General features: G+C 40.3%; 1 protein-coding gene across 10 annotated transcripts in view; it reads right to left on the bottom strand.

Moving 5' to 3' along the window:
* The window catches only part of ESRRG (estrogen related receptor gamma), a 372,206-nt gene that overhangs the window by 311,191 nt on the left and 43,909 nt on the right, over positions 1 to 17,106 (bottom strand). The window lies entirely within an intron of this gene.

Here is a 17,106-nt window from a genome sequence, read left to right as displayed (position 1 = left end):
TAGGTTTTCCCTCTCTGTGAGGGGTTAGGTTTTTTTCTCTTATTCTAGGCAGATGTCAGAAAATGTGGCATTGACTCATCTATTTCAAACAGCATTTCAGTATACTTTTAGATCTATGTATATTAGACAGCAAACAATCACAACACTTGGCTTATTTATTTATTTATGTGGTAACATCCTTCAACTAATGATATCAGGGAAAATACAATTTCAAATTCAGAGGCAAGGAAACCATTCAATTCATATTCCCCAGCAAACAAATGATACCACATAAATAAAATACAAAACTATTCAACTGTCATTAAAAATGTGACACTCATCCAAAGTAGGAAATTCAACAATGTGGTTGTTGCATTTTCTCTTTAAATATTTACGTGGTATGGAGATAGGATTAGGTTACCCAAGGCTTGAGTTTTCTTGGACATGTTCTTTTTCCCTCCTCACAGGTATGCCTAGTTGAACAGAAGGGACTTTGGCTGTCTGGCACTTTTAAGTGTCTGGAGGCTTTTTTGGAGCATAATAGGTCTGATGCATTCAAGATAGTTAATGTTATAAATTCCATATAGAAATAAAGGTCCATTATACATCAAACAAACCATAAATTGTGTTTAACAGGTGCAAGTTTAGGAATGCCTCTGTATTGTGGTCTAGTAGACAGAGCAGCAAAGAAACATCTGAACCTGCAGTCTAGTTCTATTTCTATGACAGGTGTTATCTTTCTGCTTCCATTTCCTTCATAAAACAAGGATAACCTTATTCCATATTAAAATAAAGCTGTCATTATCTGTTTGAACTGTAGAAGAGCCTACAAAAGTCTCTTGGATGAGGTTCTTATTACACTAGATGCTGTACAAACACTGAACCACATGCCATTATAATGTGGGAGTGGCATGCTATTAATAATACATTAGGACACTTTGGAAAGATTAAGCAGAAGAGTTATTTTAAAATTCTTATTCATGTCCTCCACGCAAAATAGAATGAAATTTGAACGAATAGGTAAGGAAGCTATTTGCAGAATGCTGGAACATCCTTCTGGCTCTGCGAATACACAAATGCTGTGCTGGTTACTCTGCAGAGTTAAGTAGAAGTAACCAGCAATGACATGTTCTTCTACTGACTCTGCCACTCTACCTCTAACTCTTTTTAAACCCATTCATTTCAACCCATTTGTCACTCAAGGGGGTACAGTATATCACAGGGACCTAATATGGTCCAATTAAGGAAGACCCAGCCTAGAGAGGTTTTAACTGGGTTTAAGGGCAGGAGTGATTATTGCACTTGATAGACTTGGGAAGTGGGGGAAATTATAATTTATTACTTATGTGCAATTTTGACATTATTGTTAACATATATTCCCCCAGAGCCTTGGATGGACATATTTTGGAAAAATCAAATCAATAAGTGATTTAATATCTGTCAAGTGCTTTGGGATCTTTATTTGAAATGCGTGTTACAAGAGCAATATCTTACTCTCAACTCTTAGCGTGCAAGCATGCCTTCTATTAATACTAGAACCCTTTGGAACCATTAGAGTTTATCAGCTAAATACATATTTTGGCACATTAACTAATTTTTGATTACCCAATTAGACTTTAACAGCTCCATCTATCATGTAAATTTTTCTTAATGTGCAGATTATGGACCCAATAGAACTTAATGGAGCTCCTGGAGTGTTCTGAGTTGATGCAGCTGGCACATGGACACTGAGGAAAGTATTTGCCTCCAAAATGAGAATAACACACCTCTCTTCCCACTTTGCTAAGGGGTATTACAACCTAAGTCAACCCTGGGCACTGACACAATGCAAGAGTCCCAAATGGGATCCAATTTATACCATTTGATATCACATACCTCCACTTCTGCTATTTCATCTCAAAATCACATCTCCTTCAGTCAAATGAGTCTCTACCACACAAATGAAAACCCAGGGCCATTTGATCTTTACCTGTGTCGTGGTAAGCTGTGACAGTCACCAAAGGTTACAGAGGGGGTGGCCACGGCTGTGGGAAGCTGCTGGTGACTTCTGCTCCTCACGGCTACATGTGGCACAAAGGACATGCTGGGGACAGCGCCTCGGTGGCACGTGCTGCTGGGCACATCCTCTTCCCCACTGTCTCTCAGAAGACAACACATGGGCCACACTCAACCCTGGATCAGCCTTTCCCTGTCCCTCTTGCATGAGTGCTATGCTATTTATCTTGTTGTCTGCCCCCAGTGTCCCAGATCACCTCCCATTCCCCACGCTCTGTTCCACTACTGGACTATGGGATGGAATGAATTACACATTTCCTCATGAAAACATGGATACTTAAGAGCTGCTTGAAGGAAGAAGATTACTCAGATCGTTGGAACAACAGCTGCACAATAGACACAACAAAGCAGTTTGCAGAGAGAAAAAAACTAAATATTTAAGTAGCAAATCTAGCATCCCCTAGTCCAGAGGAATAATGCAGGGTCTGGGTTTAATGCTACCCATGCTTGGCAGAAGACTGAATACAGAACCTTTGCTCAGAACCAGAAAATAATTAAAAGTTAGAAATTAAATGCAGAACTGCAGGATACATTCTGCTCCAATGCCTTTGCACTTACATCTGCTAAAAATGTCCAGCTACGCATGTAACAACCAGGAGTCTTGGTGGGCTGTCTCCTCTGCTGAAAACTCACTGCCATTAGAAGCAAAGCAGACTAAAACTGATGAAAATAAAGGCTGCATTCACCCACACAAGAACAAATATTTCCCTTGTTAAAGTAAACACTTCTGAAGTTATCTAATGCACTGTTAACTGATTTAATTATTTTGTTAATCTCTCATTGCTCTCAGCCTATACAGTGAAGCGCTTTCAGCTGCTCCCAGTTAGTTTCACTTTCTTTCTTCACAAGCTGCAAGCACAACACTGGAATGCTTTTATATCACAAAAATAATTCAGTTACCATTCCTTTCCTATGAGAAGTTCCTTTTCTATTGCTTCTGTGAGAGGAAGTTTTTAAAAATCCTATTTGTTTCCTTACAATGCTCCTTTAACAAAGCACGATTGTGCCTCTTAAGGAAATAAGTTTTCCCTTTCTGCACATGGTCTCACCCTGTCAGTGTTTCCATTATTTTCCTGCACAAAGTCCTTCCCTGATGTCTTAACTCAGAGCAGCCCTCGTTGCTGGTGGGGAGCACGCAGTCAGCCCGTCCTGCTGCCGCCAGCTCCTGTCAGACCATCCCTCCTCTCTGTCTGCAGTGGATTTTGGAAGAAACAGACCTTGAAGGTAGTTTAATATCACCTAAAACGCCTCAAACAAACATTCATACATTGTAAGTGCTGCCTGAGAAGATATTAATATTGCTGCTAAATGCAGTGATTGGGTTAATCTGTTCCTGTATCCTGCATCCTGCCAGCCAGCCTTCTGAGTACGACCCACAGAAGTGTACCTCTTTTCAGAACAGAGAGTATGCAATGCTTTGCTAAAGGAAAAGGGAGATTTACCCTGCACTGCAGCTCTCAAACAAGGTCCTTTCTCCTTGAGTGCCAACCCTCGTTTCTGCTGGAGGAGCTCAGAGCTCAGCACGAAGGCAGCCGGTCCCAAAATGCTGCACCAGGAGCTGCTGAGCAGCACGAGAGCCCTGCGTGCTCTGCCTCCCTGAGGAACAGGCCCTGAGCAGGCACATTTACATCACTGGCTACGTCAGTCCTGGGAGAATAATGTGATTTTTGTGCAAACAATGCTTGTAAACAGTCATAATGACACAAACCACAGAACAGCTACCATTGAGAGGAGAAAATGAAACCTTTTTTAATCTATCTATGCATTTAGATGATCTCCTCTGCTGTGGTAACTTAAGAACTTATTGCTCATTCAGTCCTGCGATGCAAAAAATATCTCCTATGTTGAGAATTTCTGTCTTTTTGCTATAAAGTTCACTTTTTTTTTCTCAGCCATTACTCTTACCTAATTTATTTTTCCATTTAATTTCTGGGAGCTGACCTTCCTGGAAGAAACTCTGGGTGCCTGAGCAGTTATATTCCTTTTACTAAAACTTGGCTGCATGAAGAAAAACAAATGGAGGTATACATTTTTAATCACACATAGGAATATTTCAGCTGTGCTCCTTTTTTTTTGCTATTTATTTGTGAACATTACAGGCCCTGTTAAGATCTTCCCTGTTGTTTCTCCAGCTACATTGTACACTCAGCTCAAAGTGCAACTAATATGTTTGGCATACAGAGAGTGGTAGGAAACACTTTACAAATTTGTCTGATGCTTTAAGATTTGATATTTGATACACAAAGTATCACCCCCTTCTCAGTCAACGGGTTATGTGTTGTTCTAGGGGTCATAACTAAAGTTATTACCTTCTATGGTAATTATTCCAAATTTACAGTATTTCCCACTGAAGTAATTGGGAAAAAAAAAAAAAAAAAAAAAAAACACAACCAAAAAAACCCCTCAAGTACCATTTCACTATTTAAGAGTGAGACATTTGGACTGTAAGCATTACAGTATCTAAGCTTTCAGCAGTAATTTAATTACTGAACTCAGAGCCCTGTGTAGTAAGCTTGAGAATCCGGCTGCTCCCCAACCCTGAAAATGTCTACACACAGTATGTTTTTCAATTCTGACTTGAAAATCCACATAACATTAGAGCTGCATCTCTCCTCACAGCCCCATTTATCCCTCTGCAAAGCAGTGGACAATGTAACATTCAGTGTGCCCAAACCTCCCAGAAGCCATAAACTACCTCTGCCTAAGTCCCTGAGCAGCAATAGCCACAGCATCAGGCTACAGGGAGCACTCACCATCAGGGTCAGCATTTGTTCTCATGCAGAAAACACCCAGTGCTGCTTGCGTCCAAAGGCACTCTTTTGTTCCTCCTGTGACAACTTGTTTCATGTAAAATAAAACTCAGAAACAGTATCTTTCATCAGTCACTCTCCCTTCTCTCCAAGGCGGGGGGATGCTCAAAGTCAGCACAGTCCGTTCCTCAAGATCTGAGCACCCGTCTGTGAAATGCCAAACTCACACATGTCACTGGACTGACCTGTGAGCTCTTTACTACCTCTGGAGTCAGGGACTTGGTCTACTATTTCTGGGTGGCCCATAATGGCTTTTTAAGTCACTCTCTTAACTGTGGCATCTGCTGTACCCATTTAAAACAGGTTTATGGGTAAAACACATAGCATGTAATTATGAGTTAGACATTTTCACATCTCATTTACACATCTCCCACCCAACCACATGTCAGATATCACCTTTTATTTCTTGGATTCCCATACAAACTTATCAAGTACTCCATACCCCCTTCCCTGTTTTATCACGGTGCACCACACAGCCATCAGGACACGAGGTGCTAACTACAGCACTGTGCCCAATCACAGTCTCCATGAGGAATGTCTTGCTTTAATAGAGAAATAAAATGATATAAGGTCATAAGCTAAGACTATCATAAAGTGCATTGCAGGTACCCTATACTTAAATACTCCCATGCTACCTCTTAACTATAAGTGAGGCAATTTGCCTAATGCCTATAGAAGTGACACAATTAATTCCCCTCCTTTAAATAATCCTATTCTTTCCTCTCTAATGTGCCTCTGTAGAAAGACTGTTTACTAAAATAAAACAAAATTTTCAAAAACTGTATTCTTAGCATTAGAAATGGCACAAGTCTAAAAAGAAATTTAGGAATTCCTTTTTTCGCTGTGTTCAGAAAACCACTGGAGACCCCTTTCTCTCTCCAATGGAGACAATACCCCACAGCAGTACTATGAATACTGTAAACACACTCGGTGGGCTGTATGCAAGTGGCCTCAGCCATAAACAGCAGCCTCAGCATCTTTCTATTCATGTTTCCTGTTAAATACTTGCAAAGGAACCAACAACCTCCAAACCACACCTCCCAGATAAGACTTGAACCTTTCTGTCCTGCTAGCGCAGCATTTCCATGTTACTCCTCATTCTAGCATTTTGCACACCATTGGAAGCAAGGTGGGCTAGGGTCCATGAGGATCACCTCGTGGATGGTGAATAAAAGGATGTTCTGATTCTTTTCAAAAATCTCAGTTTGAAGCATTTCCCACAGGGAAAGCATTGGAAGTTGAGCAGTATTGCTTAATGCAAGGTACCTTCCATGTGGCCAAGGGCATGGACATCTTGTAGTACACATAGAAAGCTGGAAATTCAGCACTTATTCATCAGTCATACGTTCAAAAAACAAGGACAAAAGACCCACACAATTACCTGTACCTCTGTACTGAATTGTACAAACCCAGTCCAACATACCAGTACCATCATCTTCTGCAGGAAGAATTTTTGGTAGAGCAAGCAAACCATTCTCACACTGGGACATTGCCTCTCCCTGTTTACCACAAATGCCAGATACCTTAGAAATAAACTCAAAATTTGTTCTAGAAAAAAATCAGAATAACAATAAATGTTATACTGTTGTCTCAGAGTTGTATCACACTAGGGAAAAAAAAAATCTGAGTTATTTCACCTGAAAATTAAACACGGAGTCCCCTCATCAACAAGTACTGGATAGTAAATATATTACCTGAAATTTTAGTCCACCAAAAGGATGAGAAAAGGAAAATAGGAGTAGTTTAAGTATATATTGACATGTCCTACTAGACTTTAAGTACATCTTACTGTCTAGTTTCTTATTAAGCAGTATAAACTATGCCTGTCATGTGCAATCACTAGCTGAAAACAATCAGCAAAACAGGGATTTTATGGTATAAATTAACATTGGTTCCACTACTGCCAGGGGAAGTTTTAGCCATCAGCTTCAGCCAGTGCAGCCCTCAAATCTTAATAGAAATGAAGTTTCAGTAGTTTACCAGACACATGTGGATGCTGATTCTTTCCAAGGTCTTTTACTGGATAGAAGTTTTATTTCAGATGAGCAATTCACCTGTTTTTCTTTTGACCCACTGGCAAGCAAACTGGGAACACACCACCTTCTCACAACCATGATTCTTAAACAGATGGTTCAAGGCACAGAAAACTGGGCTAGGAGTGTTGTTAAGATGTCTTGATGCCTTTTGTCCCCATGTGCCTCCAGGCAGGACCATTTATGCCTGAAAAATTTCCAACAGAAGAAATTCCACAACATCCCAAATTTTATCTTTAGATAAAAGGTTATTGCTTTAGAAGGTTATTGCTAATACCTAATGTGAATTTTGTTTGGTCCTGTTGAACCAGTTACATCCCATAGCCTTCCATTTCTCACCAACGAGAATTTTAGTGGCCTTCTTTTCCCACAGCCTTTTGTATTCTTACTACCCTTTGCCATGTTGTCCCTCAGAGATCTCTTTTTCTGGCCAAGCACCCCCAATATCTTCAGTATTTCCTGACAGGTCACATTTCCTCACTCTCTTAACACCCTCGTTGCTTTTGCTTTGGACTTTCACCAAATCCTCTGCAGCTTTTGTGGGCTGTGCTGCCCAGATCTGTGCTCAGAGGTATGGCTGTGCCCCTACCAGAGGCATGAGGAGCACAAGTCACTCCATACCACTCAGGGGCTGCATTTTGTATTACACCTTCATCACTTCTCACCAAGAAAAGTTCTCAATTCCAACATGAACATTTCTTCAGCCAGCTTCGCAGTAACTCTTAAATTAACTAGAACCTTTAACATTGTAAACAGCACTAAATTAGAAGTCACACCTAATTGGCTATCTTCACTTAGCCTACACCCCACAATGACAGAACTCCTGGAAATACATAAACACAGGCATGCATACACAGCCCAAGCACAATTAACAGAGACTTAATCTAATCTATATTCAGAGGTGGATGTACAGAGGTAAATAATGTACAGATATAATATAAACACCCACACACTGAGTAGGTCTGTAACTGAGAGGTTTATCTAAGTGATTAAGAATACCAAAACTTTTCCAGCACCAAACAGAGGAGAAAAAATTAGATAGCTAAATATAACCACAGATAAAATCTGATCTCCTTCATTTATAGTTCTGAATCTAAATAAATGTATATGTGGAAGAGATCTTTAGCATGTCCACTGCCTGTTCTTCCTTCATGTAAACAGGTTGAACTCCTCTGAAGTAGTTAAACATATATGTAAATATGTCTGTATGTGTGTGTAAACATATTTAATGGAAATGGAAATACAATAAAGGCCCTTGTTGGCTCAGGTATTGCAGGTAATTGCAATAACAGAAAAGCAAGAAAACTAATAAACTGTAGTTACTTACTATGCAATAAATATATAACTATACTGTAATTACAGTACCTGATTATTGATGTACTGTAAAATAAACTGTTATCAAATTTTTTTACTGTTCCCTTCTATTTACAGTCATCTCTGATAAAGATTAAGCTTCCCAAAAAATGCATGATAAAGCTTCTTATCAGAGGTTTTAATGCCTCTAATAACTACTGTAATTCTGTGTGATTTAGTGCTTTGAATAATCCACCAGGATTTTTCTCTAGATCTTTAAAAGGATTGTAATGTGTACAGAGGTGTCGTAGTGATTAAATTTACAGGACACTTACCAAAACAGTGATAAGACAGGATGTTTAATTAACACATGTACACGTTGTTCAACTGTACTATCATGCAAAAATGGAAAGACCTGAATGAGACCCCTATTTTCCTTTCAAAATGTTAAAAAAATTAAACAAAGGATTATCCTCACTGTACAATATAGGAGCAAATATTCTGAGGGCAACAGCAAATCCAGGCAGCACCTGAGAGTGGTACCAGTCTGGTGTTGCATACTGGGTAGAGCCAAGGTCCTGGTAATTTGAGATGGATGCCCCAGACAGAAAGGAAAAAGTAAGCATAAATATGACAGTACATGGGAATTCACCAGCTGAGTTTGGAGATGTCATTCTTTGGCTGGTGGGTAGTTCAAGGACATTGCAGTACTCTTCAGCTATAATGCTTGAAAATATCAATGCTTTTAAGGCTCATTGACAAAAGTCATTGCAGAAAACCAGCTGAAGGTTACCTTATCAGATGTTTTTGAACTCCATGTCTCAGAAATGCACACAGGCACTCTAGAAAATCCCTTTTCCCTCCATCAGTAGATTTACCTAATGGCCGAGGCTATCCCTTATTTATATAACAGATAAGTAAATTTAACTTAAGCAAAGAAGCGCCCCAGCAGACTAAACCCCAACAGAAAAGGGCAGCAGAGTCAACCATATAGTGAAAAGTGGAAGACAACCTTTATCTCTCTGAGGACTCTTTCCACTTTAACTTCTACTGACATTTTGTCCACTGTGGTGCTAATAAAAAAACCCCTTAAACTGATAGAGAGATCTAAAGGTGATATCGTATACAATCCAAAGATGAAACAGAAAAGTCAAAAAGCTCATACAACCCATATTCCCACTGGGAAAATAGTCTTTTTAATATTCGAATTGTTTGTACTTTGAAATTGAAATCCCGACATCTGCAAGTGCACGCAGCTGAAGTAGATTTCATTCCTGGATGGGCAAGTGCCAGGCAGTAACAGGGCATGAGAACAGACTTTGGCTCCATGAACGGAAACATAAACCTCTCCTTTGTAAAAATTATTCTTAATGATCTCAAAGGCCCCCTGGTTTAGTATGGAAGATGAGTGCTGCTTTCCTTTAGAATGAATCCCACGTATTTTGTATCACAGTCCTGGCACAGGGCTACAAAGATGAAATCATTCCTTGACCATCACTGTGGGCACGCCTGCTCTGATCTGCAGTGCAATGCAGGGGCACACAAATACTGGAAATGGTGTAACTGCCTCATTACTGTGCTCTGCACTGGCTTTTATACCCTGGTTCTCAGCAGGACTAATTATTCTAAAAGAAGCATCACACTACTGCAATTATCCTGCTCCCAAAACCTGAGTTACATCATTTAGGACACTGTGCTTCACTATTCTGGCACATCCATGCAGCTTCATTTTTTGCCATAAAGAATTTTACTGGGGGAAAAAAGAACAAGCTTAGGGATCACAAACCACAAAGAAGACAGAACCCTTAAATATAACAGGAATAGGGATAAGGCACTGAGGGTGTCAAAAATCACATGCTCCTGAGTCTGACTGCTTATTTACCTGGCACACAGGACTGCTTACCTGCATAACCCCTTCTCTGCAGCAAGTGAAGGTGAAAGTGTGGGAACTTTTCTTTCTTTGCTGGCAGTATTACCTCAGAGTGTGGGGACGGACACTACAGGAATATTTTGTTTTTCATCTCCATCATCAATAAATTACTAGGGTAGCTTTCAGGACTCTCAGAAGGTGCTTGAAACCTATGGCCCTTTGGCTGGCTACTCTCTGGATGGACCAGTATGCATGATGCCCTCTTGCATAAGGCTGCAGTCCTTTTGCAGAGGGAAGAGCTGACTTTTTAAATCAAATATACAACTTTCTCCTGTATCATAACCTCCTTCCCTTCCTGGGAAAGAATTTACAGTAGTAAACATTATTTAATGTCCCTACTGAGGGATTGGCAAATAAGAAAAAATAGCATTTACTCAGTGACTCAGAAATTAGCAGACCAGCCTTAGTCATTTTCTCTATCTCTCATTAATTAATCAGAAAATTTCTCAACGTTTCAAAACAAGTCTGTTCTTTCCTTCTCTGCCCAGCAAAACTACAAGCTTCATCTGGATGTGATGGTTAACCACATTGTTGTTGTATTTCAGCATTAGATGGAGAACAACTAGATTTGCAGCTCAGAAAGAGTGTGAGGGGAAGAAAAAAATAAGACAGAAAGAAAGAGAGAAAGAGAAGAGGGAAAGGGGGAAAGAAAGAAAAGGTACTCCCCTTTCAGCCAAATGACTCAGACTAGTCATCTTCACAGTACAGAACCCAAATTATTTGTGAAATCCTCAGAAACACTGGTGATTCAGCCAGCTGCATGGAGGGTGGTCTTGTTCTCTGCTAAAACAACCTGATTTAACTCCCCCTGAGTACAAGTCATCCACCATCTTGAAGTGTATAATTTTAAAAGTTCAATATGTATGAAAGCATGTCCAGCTTGCCTTCTCTTAAAGAAACCTTCCTTACCTTTTGATCCTCCCCCTGCTTTTTGCCTTGCTCCAAAGACACAAGGCACAGAAGGCAACTGAACGTATTTCACCAGAAAATCTGGGCCATCTCCTTCATTATAACAGAAACAAAACCACACTTGTTTTGATCTACCTATGTGCATTTAAAGAATTACTAGCAGAACATAAAACAAAGTGTAGAGGACTATTTGAGGTCTGGGTGTTCCAGATACTGTTTCTGAAGCTGCTATGGATTTCAGTGGGAGCACTGCACATTGAATGGCAAAGGGGAGCATCTCCCAGACCAGAGCTAATGCAGGGTAGTGCACAAAAGAAAAGATGTTCACCTATGGAAGGCATATGCAAGCTGAACTGCATATGTTAAATTAAAGACATCTGCACTTTGGCAGAATTTGGACAATGACTCACTTTAATTATGTAAAAATTTCAAACGGGGCAAACTCCACTGTAGTGACTCACATTAGTGCTACCACATGATCTTCTGATAACTACATCAGTATATAACTCATGTCTCTGCTGCAGAGTTTCCACAGAGAGAATGACATATTACCTGACTAGCATTAAAAGGACTCCATGTTCCCAGCAATGACTGGTACATTAAGTAATGCTTCAGAAAGTAGCCTATAGTACACTGTAGCATATAGAACACCGAGCTTTTTTTCCCTTGACACAAAACTGCAGTTCCTCTAATGACAATAATTCACCGTCATTCAAAAATCAATTTTCTGTTTATGTTTTATTTCTTTAAATTTATAGAGTAGTGGGGAGAGATTCCAGAAGTAGAAACTTACATCATTTCCTTTTCCTAAGAAGAATTATGGTGCTGCAGACCTCCTAGGCTTCCAATCAAAGATGCTCCCACCCTGTCCTTATGTGAATGGCAAACACACCCTCACCCCACTCAAGCACAACTTTCCATGTAGGTCTGACTGGTAAAGGTACCAGGACATTTCTTGCATTTTGATTCACAGATATTCTTGGACTTTCCCCTGCAACCTCCTGCACTTTCCAAGTTGGTTTGGTTTGCTGGGTTCTGGTGTGGACTCTCAGAAGGAACTGATTATGCGCCTTACGTCAGACTAACAGGACTGATGACCTTGAAATGTCCGCTGTGAAGAAAAGCTATTCTGCATTATTTCCCTCAGATTTTTAAAAATAGCAAAACACTGTATTACTTACCTCAATGTTGTTAAGGAAAGGGGGGGTCTTTTGCTGACTTGTATCAGGTTCCTTTTCTGAGCTCTCAGAGTTGCTGTTTGTATCCTGGAATACCACTGCATTACATTCCTATTAAACATCTGAAAAAGAGATGTACCCTACAAGGCTCTCTAGTCACTGTTTTCAGGCTTACTGAACAAACTAGCAGGACCCTTAAGTATCAAAAAGATATACAAAAGGCATTTTCACTACAAAAGGAATGTATTAATGTGACAAATAGAGCCTTTGTTAATGCCAGATGCTGACTATAGGTGTGAATGAGGAGTATGATGAATGGGATGATGAGGAGAAAGCAATCTTAATTGTGCAATTAGTTATGTTATGTTTGGGCAATGTTTTGCATAACAATTATAGGCTACTCTGAGACTAGTGGTACAAAATTATTACAATCTTCCAAAGCAGTTCAAAAGCTAGGAAAGCCATTGCACTTTTTGAGAAACTCCTTCAGAAGGCTAATGAAAAATGTAAATGATGTCAAGTGGCCTTTATACAGCTTAAGTGTGCCATTGGGCTTGGATGGCAAGTGCAGTGTGCTTTCTCCAGCTGAGAGTGATAAGAAGTAGCAAGTGCAGAGGATGTCGCAAGGGAATGCCCTGAGCCACAGCACTGCTAAAAGGTAAAGGAGTGAAGTCTGGCTTCTGAGTGACAGAGCTGGTAGGAAATGCTTGAAGGTGTTGGGACCACTGTGTATGTAACAGGCTGGCTGAAAAAACAATGAGCAAGAGGAGAGGAGTCACATTATGCTCCTTCCTAGCATTTACCAAAGAGAAAAAAAAGCATCTTGATTATTCTATACCCTCTCATTCCACCTTTGACTTTTTTTTTATTTCCAAGCACAATTTAACTTTTTTTTCTAGGGGTTCACACAGAAGCTAAATTTAAAACTGGAATGCAGATTAAAGCTCACTGCTACAACTGTTCCTGGGGGTAGAGGTAAACTGCCCAGAATGTGATAACAACATGGGTGTTGAGTGATGATCTGCTCATAATCAACACATCCAAGCACACAAGAGTTCATTTCATCCTTGATCTCACCCCAGGGATCCATGCCAGTCATAGCTGATCCTGAGAAGTTAAAAACATACTGCCCCATTGGCTCCATGATTATTCATGGGTTACCAGTGCTGGGGAGCAGGAGAGATGCCCTCACACACCACTCAAAGATGTTAAACTGACACACATCATAGCTTCCCCAGGTTCTCCTCCCAGAGAATAACACCATCCAACAAGCCAAAATAATCCACTGACACCTGAATAGTAGGCTGATGAACATGAGGGGAAAGACTCAAGGTAAGACCTGTTCCTAAAACCTTTATTTACAAAGGATATCTTTAAGCCAGACTGTCTATTGCCTTTCAAACACAAAACCAGAACAACCCCAGGAATGTTGTTTTTAAACAGCCTGTTCATCCCTTACTCAAATAAATACTAAATGTATAGTGCTGCCAAGTCAAGCTGTTTAGCAAAGGCATTTACTTCTGCACAGAAGCTCAGCCCCCCTGGTGCAGGAGAGCACATCCGCATGCTGTGACCCAGCTCCCATCCCAAGGGGATGAAGAAGACATCAGGACCAAGAAACAGGGCAGAGACAATTTATGCTGCACCCAACCATTTGGTTAGTTTTAATGTTTGGACTGGAAGTGGGAACAGTTTTTTAAAACTATTTTAGTCAGTGAAAGAAGAAAAAGGGTATCACGTGACTTTGCACCCTGGATGCTGTTTGTAGAGAAGCCTTAAGTCACAGCTGGACTTCTACAAATTATTTATGATTGCAGAGGGATATTGAATATACAACTTGAGGGAAAATCACAGAGAGCAGGATTGTATGCACACAGAACTAAGCTTCGTGTTCAGTCACATCTCTTCCAACTGACTGCAAGCATCTCTACAGTCAATATCCAAGGCTCAAACACCCCTTGGAAATTCATTAGCAAGCACAGCAACAGCAGTCCTGAAAATAGCATCTTTCCATTCAGTGCAATGAGACATGCCTCACTATATTATATGTTCAAAGAGGGAAGGGCAATACTCTTCTAAACCTAGCTTCTCATGAGCCTGAATCCAATCACACATTCTCTTTATGACAGCCATCTCTCTTGGTGCTGCTCTACAAAATCTACATTGTATCAGCACCACCTCAAAGGTCGGCTGTGCTATTTCAATAAATACAGAAACCATGGTTTCCTTAAACCACTTGCATTCCTCTTGCTGCAGTCATTTTGCCTCTCTTCTATGGTCTTGCTTAGCCCACTTTCATATGAATGTCAGATTTTGCATTTGCTGTGTGCTGTCATCTAGACTCCCGCTGTAAAACAGTTTGTTTTTCCCCCAGTTGGTGCACCAGATTAGCATTTCCCCTCTCCCCCCTCCAGAACAGAATGTAATTAAAGATCATGGGAAAATAACACACACACTAGTCATAAAGTTAGAGAATTTCAGGTTTGGTTCTGCTTTCCAATTTTACATGCTCCACTTCACTTCTGTATATAAAGAAAAATATAAATGGCTTTGGTCACTGGATATCTATTAACTCCTTGTACATCAGATCCTGTAAGACAGAGATGACAGCCAGATCCACAGCAGCTTATGAGAAAGGGCCTGTGCCTCAGAGAATCACACCCAAGACACCCAAAAGGAAGAGTTTTGCCCAAATGGTTCCCTCTTTGCTTACTGTGAAAGGGTTATGAAACATAAGCCAGAACTGCCTCCCTGTTCAGAGTGTTCAGGAAAAGGTTTCATCATCTAAGTGAATGTTTTCACCTGAGAAGCCTCCTAGGAAGCCTGCCTGTTCACACTGGAAGCCTTGAAGCCAGAGAACCCCTTGGGTCAGCAAAGGCCAGAGCTGGTGGCACAGCTGGTTTAAAGTACAGGATTGTTTTGTACATCCTCACCTCAGCAGAGGCACCTCCACATCTAAGAGCTTACTGCCTGTGGCTGTAGGACTGAATGTCACCAGAAGAGAAATTACCTGCTTTTTAATTAAAAAAACCAAAAACCAAAAAACAAACAAAAAAAAACCAAACAAACAAACAAAAAAAAAACAAACAAAAAAAACCCCCTGGTTTTATAGCAGAGATGAAAATAACATCAAATTGCCATTCATCACCACAAGAGTAAGCAAGAGGCAACTGTTGATCTTCAGTGTCTCCTGAAAGGTTCTGGAAAGGATAAAACCTACCAGGTGATCTTGTGCTGTGAAGGCAGGTGGCAGTGGGGAGGCAACTCGGGATCTACTTCCCAAGTTCTGCCACAGCTCAATCACATCATAATTTGTCTCCTTTCTCAAGAGGAGAGAAGGTAACTGAGGTCACTGAGAAAGATGATGTTTGTGCTGAGTGGTTTGACACAGTATCACACTGACAGAATTTATGACTTGCCCAACCTACACAACACTGTCATTGGTGAATTTCTAGGAAATAAACCCCAATACCGTGGTACTTACTATACGTCAAAATTCCTCCCTCTTCCTCAGATAGAGAAGAAAGTTGATGCTCACCTTTATACTGTAATTACTTTTATGAGAAGAAAGTAGATGTTCACCTTTACTGTAATTGTTTTTTATGACAATTCTCTTCCATTAGTTTGAGGATCATAATGGAATAAATAGAAAAATGAGCTCCAGGCTGAGTATTCTGCATTGTAATCTAAATTAAACTAGTATTACACATTTGTTTACATATCTCAGTTTAGCTATGCAGTTTCAAAAGTTACTTGCTGAATTTAAACATCTCTCCTGATGCTACATTACCCACTATATGCAGTAAAATATATTCTAACGTAATATAACAAAACTGAAAAACCAATAAATGTTCCTATTTATTGAGAAATTGGACAAAAAATAGCTTATTGTCAGTTTTTAAAGACTGAAAATCAATAGATGATGAAAGGTTGTATTTTTTGTTACCATTAGACTGTTGACTCTAGCAATAAGTGAGATATGGATTATAACTGGGGGAGTAAAGAACTGGTGAGATATACAATTTGGAGCTTCTAGGGTTTTGTAGAAACTTAATTCCCAGTATTTGTGCAGCAGTGGCCATCTTGGCACTGCTGTTAATGGCCCCCAAGAGCACAGTTCCTCCATTTTGTTGACAAAGCCAGCTTTAAGTATCCTCCTGTCTTTACAAGCATTTCTAAATTAGGGGACTTTTAATCAGACTTGCATCTGCTGAGGATCACAAGTAAAGGAGATCCAGCTTTCACATATATTCACATCCTACCAATCAAAAAAACAACAAACAAAAAAAATCCTCTAACAACACCATGAAACCCCAGTTATTAGAGTGTCACCTCCCAGCTGCCTCTGAGTCGCCCTGGGTGAGCTGCCAAGGGGGGTTCCCCAGGTGTGGCCCCACATAACAGCAACCACCACCCAACACCAGAGAGAAATCAAGTTAAATCAGGTGTTCAAAAAACCTTTGCAAAAACCTTTAGCTCTTGTGCTATAGTTCCTGAGTCTGCCATCCTCACACACGTACGGTTTTCCACATGTGGGCCCTGAGCACAGAGGTCCCATTCCAGCCTGCCATCTACACATGGCTCAGTCTTACCCTAAGTATGCGGGCAGAGAAAGGTCTGAAAAACACAGATGTTTAGCACCTGTTTTCCCAGAGGAATTTATTCATGGGAGTCAGTTTAAAACCTGAATTTCTATACTTGCTCAACAAAAAGCGCACAACTGTGCAGAGGCTGGGAAGGCATTCTTGTCTCACGGAGCAAACATGGCAACATGGAATACTAAAAAACATATGCAGGGATAAAAAACACTGAGCTAAACATAAGTGCTGCACCCAAGGTCCTTAAATAGTGATCCATGCCAAGATTTCTCCAAGTGAACCAGTAGGTATGACCATTACATATAAACCCAAATATAGATG

This window comes from Melospiza georgiana, chromosome 3 (genome assembly GCF_028018845.1).
Source record: "Melospiza georgiana isolate bMelGeo1 chromosome 3, bMelGeo1.pri, whole genome shotgun sequence".
Classification (NCBI taxonomy): domain Eukaryota; kingdom Metazoa; phylum Chordata; class Aves; order Passeriformes; family Passerellidae; genus Melospiza; species Melospiza georgiana.
This window is presented reverse-complemented; position numbering and strand designations above follow the sequence as displayed.